Source organism: Tachypleus tridentatus, chromosome 1 (assembly GCF_004210375.1).
Source record: "Tachypleus tridentatus isolate NWPU-2018 chromosome 1, ASM421037v1, whole genome shotgun sequence".
NCBI lineage: Eukaryota > Metazoa > Arthropoda > Merostomata > Xiphosura > Limulidae > Tachypleus > Tachypleus tridentatus.
Window position 1 is genome coordinate 52,698,551 of NC_134825.1, and position 16,977 is coordinate 52,715,527.

The following is a 16,977-nucleotide window of genomic DNA, read 5'->3' on the forward strand; positions in this document are numbered from 1 at the left end:
AAGATTCATTATTTGCATTGTTCAAAGAAAATTTCTCAGAAAAGATTCATTATTTGCATTGTTCAACATAGATGTTTTGGAAAACACTCATTATTTGTGTTGTTCAACGTAGATTTCTTAGAAAGCATTCCTTATTTGCATTGTTCAACGTAAATTTCTTAGAAAACGTTCATTATTTGCATTGTTGAACATATATTTTTAGAAAACATTCATTATTTGTGTTGTACAACGTAGGTTTCTTAGAAAGCATTCATTATTTGCATTGTTCAATGTAAATTTCTTGGAAAGTATTTATTATTTGCATTGTTCAAATTAGATTTCTTAGAAAGCATTTATTATTTTTTTTTCTACATAACTTTATTAGAAAACAGTTATTATTTGCCTTGTTCAACGTAGATTTCTTAGAAAACATTCATTATTTTTATTGTTCAACGTAAATTTCTCAGAAAACTTTCATTATTTGCATTGTTGAACATAGATGTTTTAGAAAACATTCATTATTTGTGTTGTAAAACGTAGATTTATTAGAAAGCATTCATTATTTGCATTGTTCAACGTAAATTTCTTAGATAGCATTTATTATTTGCATTGTTGAATGTAGATTTCTTAGAAAACATTCATTATTTGTGTTGTTCAACGTAGATTTCTTTAAAAGCATTCATTATTTGTATTGTTCAATGTAAATTTCTTGTAAAGTATTTATTATTTGCATTCTTTAATGTAGATTTCTTAGAAAACATTCATTATTTGTGTTTTTCTACATACCTTTCTTGAAAACAGTTATTATTTGCCTTGTTCAACGTAGATTTCTTAGAAAACATTCATTATTTGCATTGTTCAAAGAAAATTTCTCAGAAAAGATTCATTATTTGCATTGTTCAAAGAAAATTTCTCAGAAATGATTCATTATTTGCATTGTTCAACATAGATGTTTTGGAGAAAACTCATTATTTGTGTTGTTCAACGAAGATTTCTTAGAAAGCATTCCTTATTTGCATTGTTCAACGTAAATTTCTTAGAAAACGTTCATTATTTGCATTGTTGAACATATATTTTTAGAAAACATTCATTATTTGTGTTGTTCAACGTAGGTTTCTTAGAAAGCATTCATTATTTGCATTGTTCAACGTAAATTTCTTAGAAAACCTTCATTATTTGCATTGTTGAACATAGATGTTTTAGATAACATTCATTATTTGTGTTATTCAATGTAGATTTCTTTAAAAGCATTGATTATTTGTATTGTTCAATGTAAATTTCTTGTAAAGTATTTATTATTTGCATTCTTTAATGTAGATTTCTTAGAAAACATTCATTATTTGTGTTTTCTACATACCTTTCTTAGAAAACAGTTATTATTTGCCTTGTTCAACGTAGATTTCTTAGAAAACATTCATTATTTGCATTGTTCAAAGTAAATTGCTCAGAAAAGATTCATTATTTGCATTGTTCAACATAGATGTTTTGGAAAACATTCATTATTTGTGTTGTTCAACGTAGATTTCTTAGAAAGCATTCCTTATTTGCATTGTTCAACGTAAATTTTTTAGAAAACGTTCATTATTTGTATTGTTGAACATATATTTTTAGAAAACATTCATTATTTGTGTTGTTCAACCTAGGTTTCTTAGAAAGCATTAATTATTTGCATTGTTCAACGTAAATTTCTTAGAAAACCTTCATTATTTGCATTGTTGAACATAGATGTTTTAGATAACATTCATTATTTGTGTTGTTCAATGTAGATTTCTTAAAAAGCATTCCTTATTTCGATTGTTCAACGTAAATGTCTTAGAAAACATTCATTATTTGGATTGTTGAACATAGATGTTTTAGATAACATTCATATTTGTGTTGTTCAACGTAGATTTCTTTAAAAGCATTCATTATTTGCATTGTTGAACGTAAATTTATTAGAAAACCTTCATTATTTGCATTGTTGAACATAGATGTTTTACAAAACATACATTATTTGTGTTGTTGAACGTAGATTTCTTAGAAAACATTCATTATTTGCATTGTTGAATATAAATGTTTTGGATAACATTCATTATTTGTGTTTTTCAACATAACTTTCTTAGAAAACAGTTATTATTTGCCTTGTTCAACGTAGATTTCTTAGAAAACATTCATTATTTGCATTGTTCAACGTAACTTTCTTAGAAAACAGTTATTATTTGTGTTGTTCAACGTAGATTTCTTAGAAAGCATTCATTATTTGCATTGTTCAACGTACATTTCATAGAAAACGTTCATTATTTGCATTGTTGAACATAGATGTTTTAGAAAACATTCATTATTTGTGTTGTTCAACGTAGATTTCTTAAAAAGCATTCATTATTTTCTTTGCTCAACGTAAATTTCTTAGAAAGCTTTTATTATTTGCATTGTTTAATGTAGATTTCTTAGAAAACATTCATTATTTGTATTGTTTAACGTAAATGTCTTAGAAAGTATTAATTATTTGCATTGTTCAACATAGATGTTTTAGAAAACATTCATTATTTGTATTATTCAACGTAGATTTCTTTAAAAGCATTCATTATTTGTATTGTTCAATGTAAATTTCTTGGAAAGTATTCATTATTTGCATTGTTCAACTTAAATTTCTCAGAAAGAATTTATTATTTGCATTGTTCAATGTAGATTTCTTAGAAAACATTCATTATTTGTGTTTTTCTACATAACTTTCTTAGAAAACACTTATTATTTGCCTTGTTCAACGTAGATTCATTAGAAAGCATTCATTATTTGCATTGTTCAACGTAAATTTCTTAGAAAACATTCATTATTTGCATTGTTGAACATAGATGTTTAAGAAAATATTCATTATTTGTGTTGTTCAACATAGATCTCTTAGAAAGCATTCAGTATTTGCATTGTTCAACGAAAATTTCTTAGAAAACCTTCATTATTTGCATTGTTGAACATAGATATTTTCAAAAACATTCATTATTTGTATTATTCAACGTAGATTGTTTTAAAAGTATTCATTATTTGTATTGTTCAATGTAAATTTCTTGGAAAGTATTCATTATTTGCATTGTTCAACGTAAATTTCTTAGAAAGCATTTATTATTTGCATTGTTCAATGTAGATTTCTTAGAAAACATTCATTATTTGTGTTCTTCAACATAGATTTCTTAGAAAACAGTTATTATTTCCCTTGTTCAACGTAGATTTCTTAGAAAACACTCATTATTTGCATTGTTGAACGTAAATTTCTCAGAAAAGATTCATTACTTGCATTGTTCAACATAGATGATTTGGAAAACATTCATTATTTGTGTTGTTCAACGTAGATTTCTCAGAAAGCATTCCTTATTTGCATTGTTTAATGTAAATTTCTCAGAAAAGATTCATTATTTGCATTGTTGAACATGGATGTTTTAGAAAACATTCATTATTTGTGTTGTTCAACGTAGATTTCTTAGAAAGCATTCATTATTTGCATTGTTCAACGTAAATTTCTTAGAAAACCTTCATTATTTGCATTGTTGAACCTAGATGTTTCAGAAAACATTCATTATTTGTGTTGTTGAACGTAGATTTCTTAGAAAGCATTCCTTATTTGTATTGTTCAACGTAAATTTCTTAGAAAACGTTCATGATTTGCATTGTTGAACATAGATGTTTTAGAAAACATTTATTATTTGTATTATTCAACGTAGATTTCTTTAAAAGCATTCATTATTTGTATTGTTCAATGTAAATTTCTTGGAAAGTATTTATTATTTGCATTGTTCAATGTAGATTTCTTAGAAAACATTCATTATTTGTTTTTTTCTATATATTTTTCTTAGAAAACAGTTATTATTTGCCTTGTTCAACGTAGATTTCTTAGAAAACATTCATTATTTTTATTGTTCAACGTAAATTTCTCAGAAAACATTCATTATTTGCATTGTTGAACATAGATGTTTTAGAAAACATTCATTATTTGTGTTGTTCAACGTAAATTTCTTAGAAAACATTCATTATTTGTATTGTTCAAAAAAAATTTTTTAGAAAACATTCATTTTTTGCATTGTTGAACATAGATGTTCTAGATAACATTCATTATTTGTGTTGTTCAAAGTAGATTTTAAAAAAGCATTCATTATTTGCATTGTTCAATGTAAATTTTTTTGAAAACCTTCATTATTTGCATTGTTGAACATAGATGTTTTGGAAAACATTCAATATTTGTGTGTTCAACGTAGATTTCTTAAAAAGCATTCATTATTCGCATTGTTCAACGTAAATTTCTTAGAAAACGCTCATTATTTGCATTGTTGAACATAGATGTTTTAGAAAACATTTATTATTTGTATTATTCAACGTTGATTTCTTTAAAAGCATTTATTATTTGTATTGTTCAATGTAAATTTCTTGGAAAGTATTCATTATTTGCATTGTTCAACTTAAATTTCTTAGTATGAATTTATTATTTGCATTGTTCAATGTAGATTTCTTAGAAAACATTCATTATTTGTGTTTTTCTACATAACTTTCTTAGAAAACACTTATTATTTGCCTTGTTCAACGTAGATTCATTAGAAAGCATTCATTATTTGCATTGTTCAACGTAAATTTCTTAGAAAACATTCATTATTTGCATTGTTGAACATAGATGTTTAAGAAAATATTCATTATTTGTGTTGTTCAACGTAGATTTCTTAGAAAGCATTCATTATTTGCATTGTTCAACGAAAATTTCTTAGAAAACCTTCATTATTTGCATTGTTGAACATAGATATTTTCAAAAACATTCATTATTTGTATTATTCAACGTAGATTGTTTTAAAAGCATTCATTATTTGTATTGTTCAATGTAAATTTCTTGGAAAGTATTCATTATTTGCATTGTTCAACGTAAATTTCTTAGAAAGCATTTATTATTTGCATTGTTCAATGTAGATTTCTTAGAAAACATTCATTATTTGTGTTGTTCAACATAGATTTCTTAGAAAGCATTCATTATTTGCATTGTTCAACGTAAATTTCTTAGAAAACATTCATTATTTGCATTGTTGAACATAGATGTTTTAGAAAACATTCATTATTTGTGTTGTTCAACGTAGATTTCTTAGAAAGCATTCATTATTTGCATTGTTCAACGTAAATTTCTTAGAAAACATTCATTATTTGCATTGTTTAACATAGATGTTTTAGAAAACATTCATTATTTGTATTATTCAACGTAGATTTCTTTAAAAGCATTCATTATTTGTATTGTTCAATGTAAATTTCTTGGAAAGTATTCATTATTTGCATTGTTCAACGTAAATTTCTTAAAAAAGCATTTATTATTTGCATTGTTCAATGTAGATTTCTTAGAAAACATTCATTATTTGTGTTTTTCAACATAATTTCTTAAAACAGTTATTATTTGCATTGTTCAACGTAGATTTCTTAGAAAACATTCATTATTTGCATTGTTGAACATAGATGTTTTAGAAAACATTCATTATTTGTATTGTTCAACGTAGATTTCTTTAAAAGCATTCATTATTTGTATTGTTCAATGTAAATTTCTTGGAAAGTATTCATTATTTGCATTGTTTAACGTAGATTTCTTAGAAAGCATTCATTATTTGCATTGTTCAACGTAAATTTCTTAGAAAACCTTCATTATTTGCATTGTTGAACATAGATGTTTTAGAAAACATTCATTATTTGTGTTGTTCAACGTAGATTTCTTAGAAAGCATTTATTATTTGCATTGTTCAACGTAAATTTCTTGGAAAACATTCATTATTTGCATTGTTGAACATAGATGTTTTAGAAAACATTCATTATTTGTGTTGTTCAACATAGATTTCTTAGAAAGCATTCATTATTTTCTTTGTTCAACGTAGATTTCTTAGAAAACATTCATTATTTGTTTTGTTCAACGTAAATTTCTTAGAAAACATTCATTATTTGCATTGTTGAACATAGATGTTTTAGAAAACATTCATTATTTGTGTTGTTCAACGTAGATTTCTTAGAAAGCATTCATTATTTGCATTGTTCAACGTAAATTTCTTAGAAAACCTTCATTATTTGCGTTGTTGAACATAGATGTTTTAGAAAACATTCATTATTTGCATTATTCAACGTAGATTTCTTTAAAAGCATTCATTATTTGTATTGTTCAATGTAAATTTCTTGGAAAGTAATCATTATTTGCATTGTTCAACGTAAATTTCTTAGAAAGCATTTATTATTTGCCTTGTTCAACGTAGATTTCTTAGAAAACATTCATTATTTGTTTTGTTCTACGTAAATTTCTGAGAAAACATTAATTATTTGCATTGTTGAACATAGATGTTTTAGAAAACATTCATTATTTGTATTATTCAACGTAGATTTCTTTAAAAGCATTCATTATTTGTATTGTTCAATGTAAATTTCTTGGAAAGTATTCATTATTTGCATTGTTCAACGTAGATTTCTTAGAAAACATTCATTATTTGCATTGTTGAATATAGATGTTTTAGAAAACATTCATTATTTGTGTTTTTCAACATAACTTTCTTAGAAAACAGTTATTATTTGCCTTGTTCAACGTAGATTTCTTAGAAAACATTCATTATTTGCATTGTTCAACGTAAATTTCTCAGAAAACATTCATTATTTGCATTGTTGAACATAGATGTTTTAGAAAACATTCATTATTTATGTTGTTCAACGTAGATTTCTTAGAAAGCATTTATTATTTTTTTTTCTACATAACTTTATTAGAAAACAGTTATTATTTGCCTTGTTCAACGTAGATTTCTTAGAAAACATTCATTATTTTTATTGTTCAACGTAAATTTCTCAGAAAACTTTCATTATTTGCATTGTTGAACATAGATGTTTTAGAAAACATTCATTATTTGTGTTGTAAAACGTAGATTTATTAGAAAGCATTCATTATTTGCATTGTTCAACGTAAATTTCTTAGATAGCATTTATTATTTGCATTGTTGAATGTAGATTTCTTAGAAAACATTCATTATTTGTGTTGTTCAACGTAGATTTCTTTAAAAGCATTCATTATTTGTATTGTTCAATGTAAATTTCTTGTAAAGTATTTATTATTTGCATTCTTTAATGTAGATTTCTTAGAAAACATTCATTATTTGTGTTTTTCTACATACCTTTCTTAGAAAACAGTTATTATTTGCCTTGTTCAACGTAGATTTCTTAGAAAACATTCATTATTTGCATTGTTCAAAGAAAATTTCTCAGAAAAGATTCATTATTTGCATTGTTCAAAGAAAATTTCTCAGAAAAGATTCATTATTTGCATTGTTCAACATAGATGTTTTGGAGAAAACTCATTATTTGTGTTGTTCAACGAAGATTTCTTAGAAAGCATTCCTTATTTGCATTGTTCAACGTAAATTTCTTAGAAAACGTTCATTATTTGCATTGTTGAACATATATTTTTAGAAAACATTCATTATTTGTGTTGTTCAACGTAGGTTTCTTAGAAAGCATTCATTATTTGCATTGTTCAACGTAAATTTCTTAGAAAACCTTCATTATTTGCATTGTTGAACATAGATGTTTTAGATAACATTCATTATTTGTGTTATTCAATGTAGATTTCTTTAAAAGCATTGATTATTTGTATTGTTCAATGTAAATTTCTTGTAAAGTATTTATTATTTGCATTCTTTAATGTAGATTTCTTAGAAAACATTCATTATTTGTGTTTTCTACATACCTTTCTTAGAAAACAGTTATTATTTGCCTTGTTCAACGTAGATTTCTTAGAAAACATTCATTATTTGCATTGTTCAAAGTAAATTGCTCAGAAAAGATTCATTATTTGCATTGTTCAACATAGATGTTTTAGAAAACATTCATTATTTGTGTTGTTCAACGTAGATTTCTTAGAAAGCATTCATTATTTGCATTGTTCAACGTAAATTTTTTAGAAAACATTCATTATTTGCATTGTTGAACATAGATTTTTTAGAAAACATTCATTATTTGTGTTGTTCAACCTAGGTTTCTTAGAAAGCATTAATTATTTGCATTGTTCAACGTAAATTTCTTAGAAAACCTTCATTATTTGCATTGTTGAACATAGATGTTTTAGATAACATTCATTATTTGTGTTGTTCAATGTAGATTTCTTAAAAAACATTCCTTATTTGATTGTTCAACGTAAATTTCTTAGAAAACATTCATTATTTGGATTGTTGAACATAGATGTTTTAGATAACATTCATATTTGTGTTGTTCAACGTAGATTTCTTAAAAAGCATTCATTATTTGCATTGTTTAACGTAAATTTATTAGAAAACCTTCATTATTTGCATTGTTGAACATAGATGTTTTACAAAACATTCATTATTTGTGTTGTTGAACGTAGATTTCTTAGAAAACGTTCATTATTTGCATTGTTGAACATAGATGTTTTAGAAAACATTCATTATTTGTATTATTCAACGTAGATTTCTTTAAAAGCATTCATTATTTGTATTGTTCAATGTAAATTTCTTGGAAAGTATTCATTATTTGCAAAATTCAATATAGATTTCTTAGAAAACATTCATTATTTGTGTTTTTCAACACAATTTCTTAGAAAACAGTTATTATTTGCCTTGTTCAAAGTAGATTTCTTAGAAAACATTCATTATTTGCATTGTTGAACATAGATGTTTTAGAAAACATTCATTATTTGGATTGTTCAACGTAGATTTCTTAGAAAGCATTCATTATTTGCATTGTTCAACGTAAATTTCTTAGAAAGCATTTATTATTTGCATTGTTGAATGTAAATTTCTTAGAAAACATTCATTATTTGTGTTGTTCAACGTAGAATTCTTAGAAAGCATTCATTATTTGCATTGTTGAACGTAAATTTCTTAGAAAACCTTCTTTATTTGCATTGTTGAACATAGATGTTTTAGAAAACATTCATTTTTTCTGTTGTTCAACGTAGATTTCTTAGAAAGCATTCAGTATTTGCATTGTTTAACGTAAATTTCTTAGAAAACCTTCATTATTTTCATTGTTGAACATAGATGTTTTAGAAAACATTTATTATTTGTATTATTCAACGTAGATTTCTTTAAAAGCATTCATTATTTGTATTGTTCAATGTAAATTTCTTAAAAAGTATTTATTATTTGCATTGTTCAATGTAGATTTCTTAGAAAACATTCATTATTTGTGTTTTTCTACATAACTTTCTTAGAAAACAGTTATTATTTGCCTTGTTCAACGTAGATTTTTTAGAAAACATTCATTATTTTTATTGTTCAACGTAAATTTCTCAGAAAACATTCATTATTTGCATTGTTGAACATAGATGTTTTAGAAAACATTCATTATTTGTGTTGTTCAACGTAAATTTCTTAGAAAGGATTCAGTATTTGCATTGTTCAACGTAAATTTCTTAGAAAACATTCATTATTTGTATTGTTCAACATAAATTTCTTAGAAAACATTCGTTATTTGCATTGTTGAACATAGATGTTTTAGAAAACATTCATTATTTGTGTTGTTCAACCTAAATTTCTTAGAAAGCATTCAGTATTTGCATTGTTCAGCGTAAATTTCTTAGAAAACATTCATTATTTGTATTGTTCAACATAAATTTTTTAGAAAACATTCATTATTTGCATTGTTCAACATAGGTGTTTTGGAAAACACTCATTATTTGTGTTGTTCAACGTAGATTTCTTAGAAAGCATTCCTTATTTGCATTGTTCAACGTAAATTACTTAGAAAACGTTCATTATTTGCATTGTTGAACATATATTTTTAGAAAACATTCATTATTTGTGTTGTTCAACGTAGGTTTCTTTGAAAGCATTCATTATTTGCATTGTTCAACGTAAATTTCTTAGAAAACGTTCATTATTTGCATTGTTGAACATTCATTTTTTGTGTTGTTCAATGTAGATTTCTTAGAAAGCATTTAGTATTTGCATTGTTCAACGTAAATTTCTTAGAAAACCTTCATTATTTTCATTGTTGAACATAGATGTTTTAGAAAACATTTATTATTTGTATTATTCAACGTAGATTTCTTTAAAAGCATTCATTATTTGTATTGTTCAATGTAAATTTCTTAAAAAGTATTTATTATTTGCATTGTTCAATGTAGATTTCTTTCAAAACATTCATTATTTGTGTTTTTCTACATAACTTTATTAGAAAACAGTTATTATTTTCCTTGTTCAACGTAGATTTCTTAGAAAACATTCATTATTTGTATTGTTCAACGTAAATCTCTCAGAAAACATTCATTATTTGCATTGTTGAACATAGATGTTTTAGAAAACATTCATTATTTGTGTTGTTCAACGTAAATTTCTTAGAAAGCATTCAGTATTTGCATTGTTCAACGTAAATTTTTTAGAAAACCTTCATTATTTGCATTGTTGAACATAGATGTTTTAGAAAACATTTATTTTTTGTATTATTCAACGTAGATTTCTTTAAAAGCATTTATTATTTGTATTGTTCAATGTAAATTTCTTGGAAAGTATTCATTATTTGCATTGTTCAACGTAAATTTCTTAGAAAGCATTTATTATTTGCATTGTTCAATATAGATTTCTTAGAAAACATTCATTATTTGTGTTTTTCAACATAACTTTCTTAGAAAACATTATTATTTGCCTTGTTCAACGTAGATTTCTTAGAAAACATTCATTATTTGCATTGTTCAACGTAAATTTCTTAGAAAACATTCATTATTTGCATTGTTGAACATAGATGTTTTGGAAACCATTCATTATTTGTGTTGTTCAACGTAGATTTCTTAAAAAGCATTCATTATTTGCATTGTTCAACGTAAATTTCTTAGAAAACGTTAATTATTTGCATTGTTGAACATAGATGTTTTAGAAAACATTTATTATTTGTATTATTCAACGTAGATTTTTCTAAAAGCATTCATTATTTGAATTGTTCAATGTAAATTTCTTGGAAAGTATTTATTATTTGCATTGTTCAATGTAGATTTCTTAGAAAACATTCATTATTTGTGTTTTCTACATAACTTTCTTAGAGAACAGTTATTATTTGCCTTGTTTAACGTAGATTTCTTAGAAAACATTCATTATGTTTATTGATCAACGTAAATTTCTCAAAAACATTCATTATTTGCATTGTTGAACATAGATGTTTTAGAAAACATTCATTATTTGTGTTGTTGAACGTAAATTTCTTAGAAAGCATTCAGGATTTGCATTTTTGAACGTAAATTTCTTAGAAAACCTTCATTATTTTTATTGTTCAACGTAAATTTCTCAGAAACATTCATTATTTGCATTGTTGAACATAGATGTTTTAGAAAACATTCATTATTTGTATTGTTCAACGTAGATTTCATAGAAAGCATTCATTATTTGCATTGTTCAACGTAAATTTCTTAGAAACATTTATTATTTGCATTGTTGAATGTAGATTTCTTAGAAAACATTCATTATTTGTGTTGTTCAACGTAGAATTCTTAGAAAGCATTCATTATTTGCATTGTTGAACGTAAATTTCTTAGAAAACGTTCATTATTTGCAAATTTGAATATAGATGTTTTAGAAAACATTCATTATTTGTGTTGTTCAATGTAAATTTCTTGTAAAGTATTTATTATTTGCATTGTTCAAAGTAGATTTCTTAAAAAGCATTCATTATTTGCATTGTTTAATGTAAATTTCTCAGAAAAGATTCATTATTTGCATTGTTGAACATAGATGTTTTAGAAAACATTCATTATTTGTGTTGTTCAACGTAGATTTCTTAGAAAGCATTTATTATTTGCATTGTTCAACGTAAATTTCTTAAAAAACCTTCATTATTTGCATTGTTGAACATAAATGTTTTAGAAAACATTCATTATTTGTGTTGTTGAACGTAGATTTCTTAGAAAGCATTTTTTATTTGCATTGTTCAACGTAAATTTCTTAGAAAACGTTCATTATTTGCATTGTTGAACATATATGTTTTAGAAAACATTTTTTATTTGTATTATTCAACATAGATTTCTTTAAAAGCATTCATAATTTGTATTGTTCAATGTAAATTTCTTGGAAAGTATTTATTATTTGCATTGTTCAATGTAGATTTCTTAGGAAACATTCATTATTTGTGTTTTTCTATATATTTTCTTAGAAAACAGTTATTATTTCCCTTATTCAACGTAGATATCTTAGAAAACATTCATTATTTTTATTGTTCAACGTAAATTTCTCAGAGAACATTCATTATTTGCATTGCTGAACATAGATGTTTTAGAAAACATTCATAATTTGTGTTGTTCAACGTAAATTTCTTAGAAAACATTCATTATTTGTATTGTTCAACATAATTTTTTAGAAAACATTCATTATTTGCATTGTTGAACATAGATGTTTTAGAAAACATTCATTATTTGTGTTGTTCAACGTAGATTTTAAAAAGCATTCATTATTTGCATTGTTCAATGTAAATTTTTTTGAAAACCTTCATTATTTGCATTGTTGAACATAGATGTTTTGGAAAACATTCAATATTTGTGTGTTCAACGTAGATTTCTTTAAAAGCATTCATTATTTGCATTGTTCAACGTAAATTTCTTAGAAAACGTTCATTATTTGCATTGTTGAACATAGATTTTTTAGATAACATTCATTATTTGTGTTGTTCAACGTAGATTTCTTAAAAAGCATTCATTATTTGCATTGTTTAACGTACATTTCTTAGAAAACGTTCATTATTTGCATTGTTGAACAAAGATGTTTTAGATAACATTCAATATTTGTGTTGTTCAACGTAGATTTCTTAAAAAGCATTCATTATTTGCATTGTTCAACGCAAATTTTTTAGTAAACCTTCATTATTTGCATTATTGAACGTAGATGTTTTAGAAAACATTAATTATTTGTATTGTTCAACGTAGATTTCTTTAAAAGCATTAATTATTTGTATTGTTCAATGTAAATTTCTTGGAAAGTATTCATTATTTGCATTGTTCAACGTAAATTTCTAAGAGAGCATTTATTATTTGCCTTGTTCAACGTAGATTTCTTAGAAAACATTCATCATTTGTATTGTTCTACGTAAATTTCTTAGAAAACATTCATTATTTGTATTGTTCAACATAGATGTTTTAGAAAACATTCATTATTTGTGTTGTTCAACGTAGATTTCTTAAAAGCATTCATTATTTGCATTGTTCAACGTAAATTTCTTAGAAAACGTTAACTATTTGCATTGTTGAACATAGATGTTTTAGAAAACATTTATTATTTGTATTATTCAACGTAGATTTTTCTAAAAGCATTCATTATTTGTATTGTTCAATGTAAATTTCTTGAAAGTATTTATTATTTGCATTGTTCAATGTAGATTTCTAAGACAAAATTCATTATTTGTGTTTTTCTACATAACTTTCTTAGAGAACAGTTATTATTTGCCTTGTTTAACGTAGATTTCTTAGAAAACATTCATTATGTTTATTGATCAACGTAAATTTCTCAAAAACATTCATTATTTGCATTGTTGAACATAGATGTTTTAGAAAACATTCATTATTTGTGTTGTTCAACGTAAATTTCTTAGAAAGCATTCAGGATTTGCATTTTTGAACGTAAATTTCTTAGAAAACCTTCATTATTTTTATTGTTCAACGTAAATTTCTCAGAAAACATTCATTATTTGCATTGTTGAACATAGATGTTTTAGAAAACATTCATTATTTGTATTGTTCAACGTAGATTTCATAGAAAGTATTCATTATTTGCATTGTTCAACGTAAATTTCTCAGAAACATTTATTATTTGCATTGTTGAATGTAGATTTCTTAGAAAACATTCATTATTTGTCTTGTTCAACGTAGAATTCTTAGAAAGCATTCATTATTTGCATTGTTGAACGTAAATTTCTTAGAAAACCTTCATTATTTGCAAATTTGAATATAGATGTTTTAGAAAACATTCATTATTTGTGTTGTTCAATGTAAATTTCTTGTAAAGTATTTATTATTTGCATTGTTCAACGTAGATTTCTTGAAAAGCATTCATTATTTGCATTGTTCAACGTAAATTTCTTAAAAAACCTTCATTATTTGCATTGTTGAACATAAATGTATTAGAAAACATTCATTATTTGTGTTGTTGAACGTAGATTTCTTAGAAAGCATTTTTTATTTGCATTGTTCAACGTAAATTTCTCAGAAAACATTCATTATTTGCATTGTTGAACATAGATGTTTTAGATAACATTCATTATTTGTGTTGTTCAACGTAGATTTCTTAAAAAGCATTCATTATTTGCATTGTTCAATCTAAATTTCTTTGAAAACCTTCATTATTTGCATTGTTGAACATAGATGTTTTAGAAAACATTCATTATTTGTGTTGTTCAACGTAGATTTCTTAAAAAGCATTCATTATGTGCATTGTTCAACGTAAATTTCTTAGAAAACGTTCATTATTTGCATTGTTGAACATATATGTTTTAGAAAACATTTTTTATTTGTATTATTCAACGTAGATTTCTTTAAAAGCATTCATAATTTGTATTGTTCAATGTAAATTTCTTGGAAAGTATTTATTATTTGCATTGTTCAATGTAGATTTCTTAGGAAACATTCATTATTTGTGTTTTTCTATATATTTTTCTTAGAAAACAGTTATTATTTGCCTTGTTCAACGTAGATTTCTTAGAAAACATTCATTATTTGCATTGTTCAACGTAAATTTCTTAGAAAACATTCATTATTTGCATTGTTGAACATAGATGTTTTAGAAAACATTCATTATTTGTGTTGTTCAACGTAGATTTCTTAGAAAACATTCATTATTTGTATTGTTCAACATAATTTTTTTAGAAAACATTCATTATTTGCATTGTTGAACATAGATGTTTTAGAAAACATTCATTATTTGTGTTGCTGAACGTAGATTTCTTAGAAAGCATTCCTTATTTGCATTGTTCAACGTAAATTTCTTAGAAAACATTCATTATTTGCATTGTTGAACATAGATGTTTTAGAAAACATTCATTATTTGTATTGTTCAACGTAGATTTCTTTAAAAGCATTCATTATTTGTATTGTTCAATGTAAATTTCTTGGAAAGTATTCATTATTTGCATTGTTCAACGTAAATTTCTTAGAAAACATTTATTATTTGCCTTGTTCAACGTAGATTTCTTAGAAAACATTCATTATTTGTATTGTTCAACGTAAATTTCTTAGAAAACATTCATTATTTGCATTGTTCAACATAGATGTTTTAGAAAACATTCATTATTTGTGTTTTTCAACGTAGATTTCTTAGAAAGCATTCATTATTTGCATTGTTCAACGTAAATTTCTTAGAAAGCATTTATTATTTGCATTGTTGAATGTAGATTTCTTAGAAAACATTCATTATTTGTGTTGTTCAACGTAGATTTCTTTAAAAGCATTCATTATTTGTATTGTTCAATGTAAATTTCTTGAAAGTATTTATTATTTGCATTGTTCAATGTAGATTTCTTAGAAAACATTCATTATTTGTGTTTTCAACATAACTTTCTTAGAAAACATTATTATTTGCCTTGTTCAACGTAGATTTCTTAGAAAACATTCATTATTTGCATTGTTCAACGTAAATTTCTTAGAAAACATTCATTATTTGCATTGTTCAACATAGATGTTTTAGAAAACATTCATTATTTGTGTTGTTCAACGTAGATTTCTTAGAAAGCATTCATTATTTGCATTGTTCAACGTAAATTTCTTAGAAAACATTCATTATTTGCATTGTTGAACATAGATGTTTTAGAAAACATTCATTATTTGTGTTGTTCAACGTAGATTTCTTAGAAAGCATTCATTATTTGCATTGTTCAACGTAAATTTCTTAGAAAACATTCATTATTTGCATTGTTGAACATAGATGTTTTAGAAAACATTCATTATTTGTGTTGTTCAACGTAGATTTCTTAGAAAGCATTCATTATTTGTATTGTTCAACGTAAATTTCTTAGAAAACATTCATTATTTGCATTGTTGAACATAGATGTTTTAGAAAACATTTATTATTTGTATTGTTCAACGTAGATTTCTTTAAAAGCATTCATTATTTGTATTGTTCAATGTAAATTTCTTGAAAGTATTTATTATTTGCATTGTTCAATGTAGATTTCTTAGAAAACATTCATTATTTGTTTTTCAACGTATATTTTTCTTAGAAAACATTCATTATTTGCATTGTTCAACGTAGATTTCTTAGAAAACATTCATTATTTGCATTGTTCAACGTAAATTTCTTAGAAAACATTCATTATTTGCATTGTTGAACATAGATGTTTTAGAAAACATTCATTATTTGTGTTGTTCAACGTAAATTTCTTAGAAAACATTCATTATTTGTATTGTTCAACGTAAATTTCTTTAGAAAACATTCATTATTTGCATTGTTGAACATAGATGTTTTAGAAAACATTCATTATTTGTGTTGTTCAACGTAGATTTTTTAAAAAAGCATTCATTATTTGCATTGTTCAACGTAAATTTTTTAGAAAACATTCATTATTTGCATTGTTGAACATAGATGTTTTAGAAAACATTCATTATTTGTGTTGTTCAACGTAGATTTCTTAAAAAGCATTCATTATTTGCATTGTTCAACGTAAATTTTTTAGAAAACATTCATTATTTGCATTGTTGAACATAGATGTTTTAGAAAACATTTATTATTTGTATTGTTCAACGTAGATTTCTTTAAAAGCATTCATTATTTGTATTGTTCAATGTAAATTTCTTAGAAAGTATTTATTATTTGCATTGTTCAATGTAGATTTCTTAGAAAACATTCATTATTTGTATTTTCTACATAACTTTCTTAGAGAATAGTTATTATTTGCCTTGTTCAACGTAGATTTCTTAGAAAACATTCATTATTTGTATTGTTCAACGTAAATTTCTTAGAAAACATTCATTATTTGCATTGTTGAACATAGATGTTTTAGAAAACATTCATTATTTGTGTTGTTCAACGTAGATTTCTTAAAAAGCATTCATTATTTGCA

The 16,977-nt window shown here is 24.6% G+C and overlaps 1 protein-coding gene across 1 annotated transcript in view; it reads left to right on the forward strand.

Moving 5' to 3' along the window:
• Window positions 1–16,977, forward strand: part of LOC143248735 (uncharacterized) — a 198,979-nt gene that overhangs the window by 41,802 nt on the left and 140,200 nt on the right. The window lies entirely within an intron of this gene.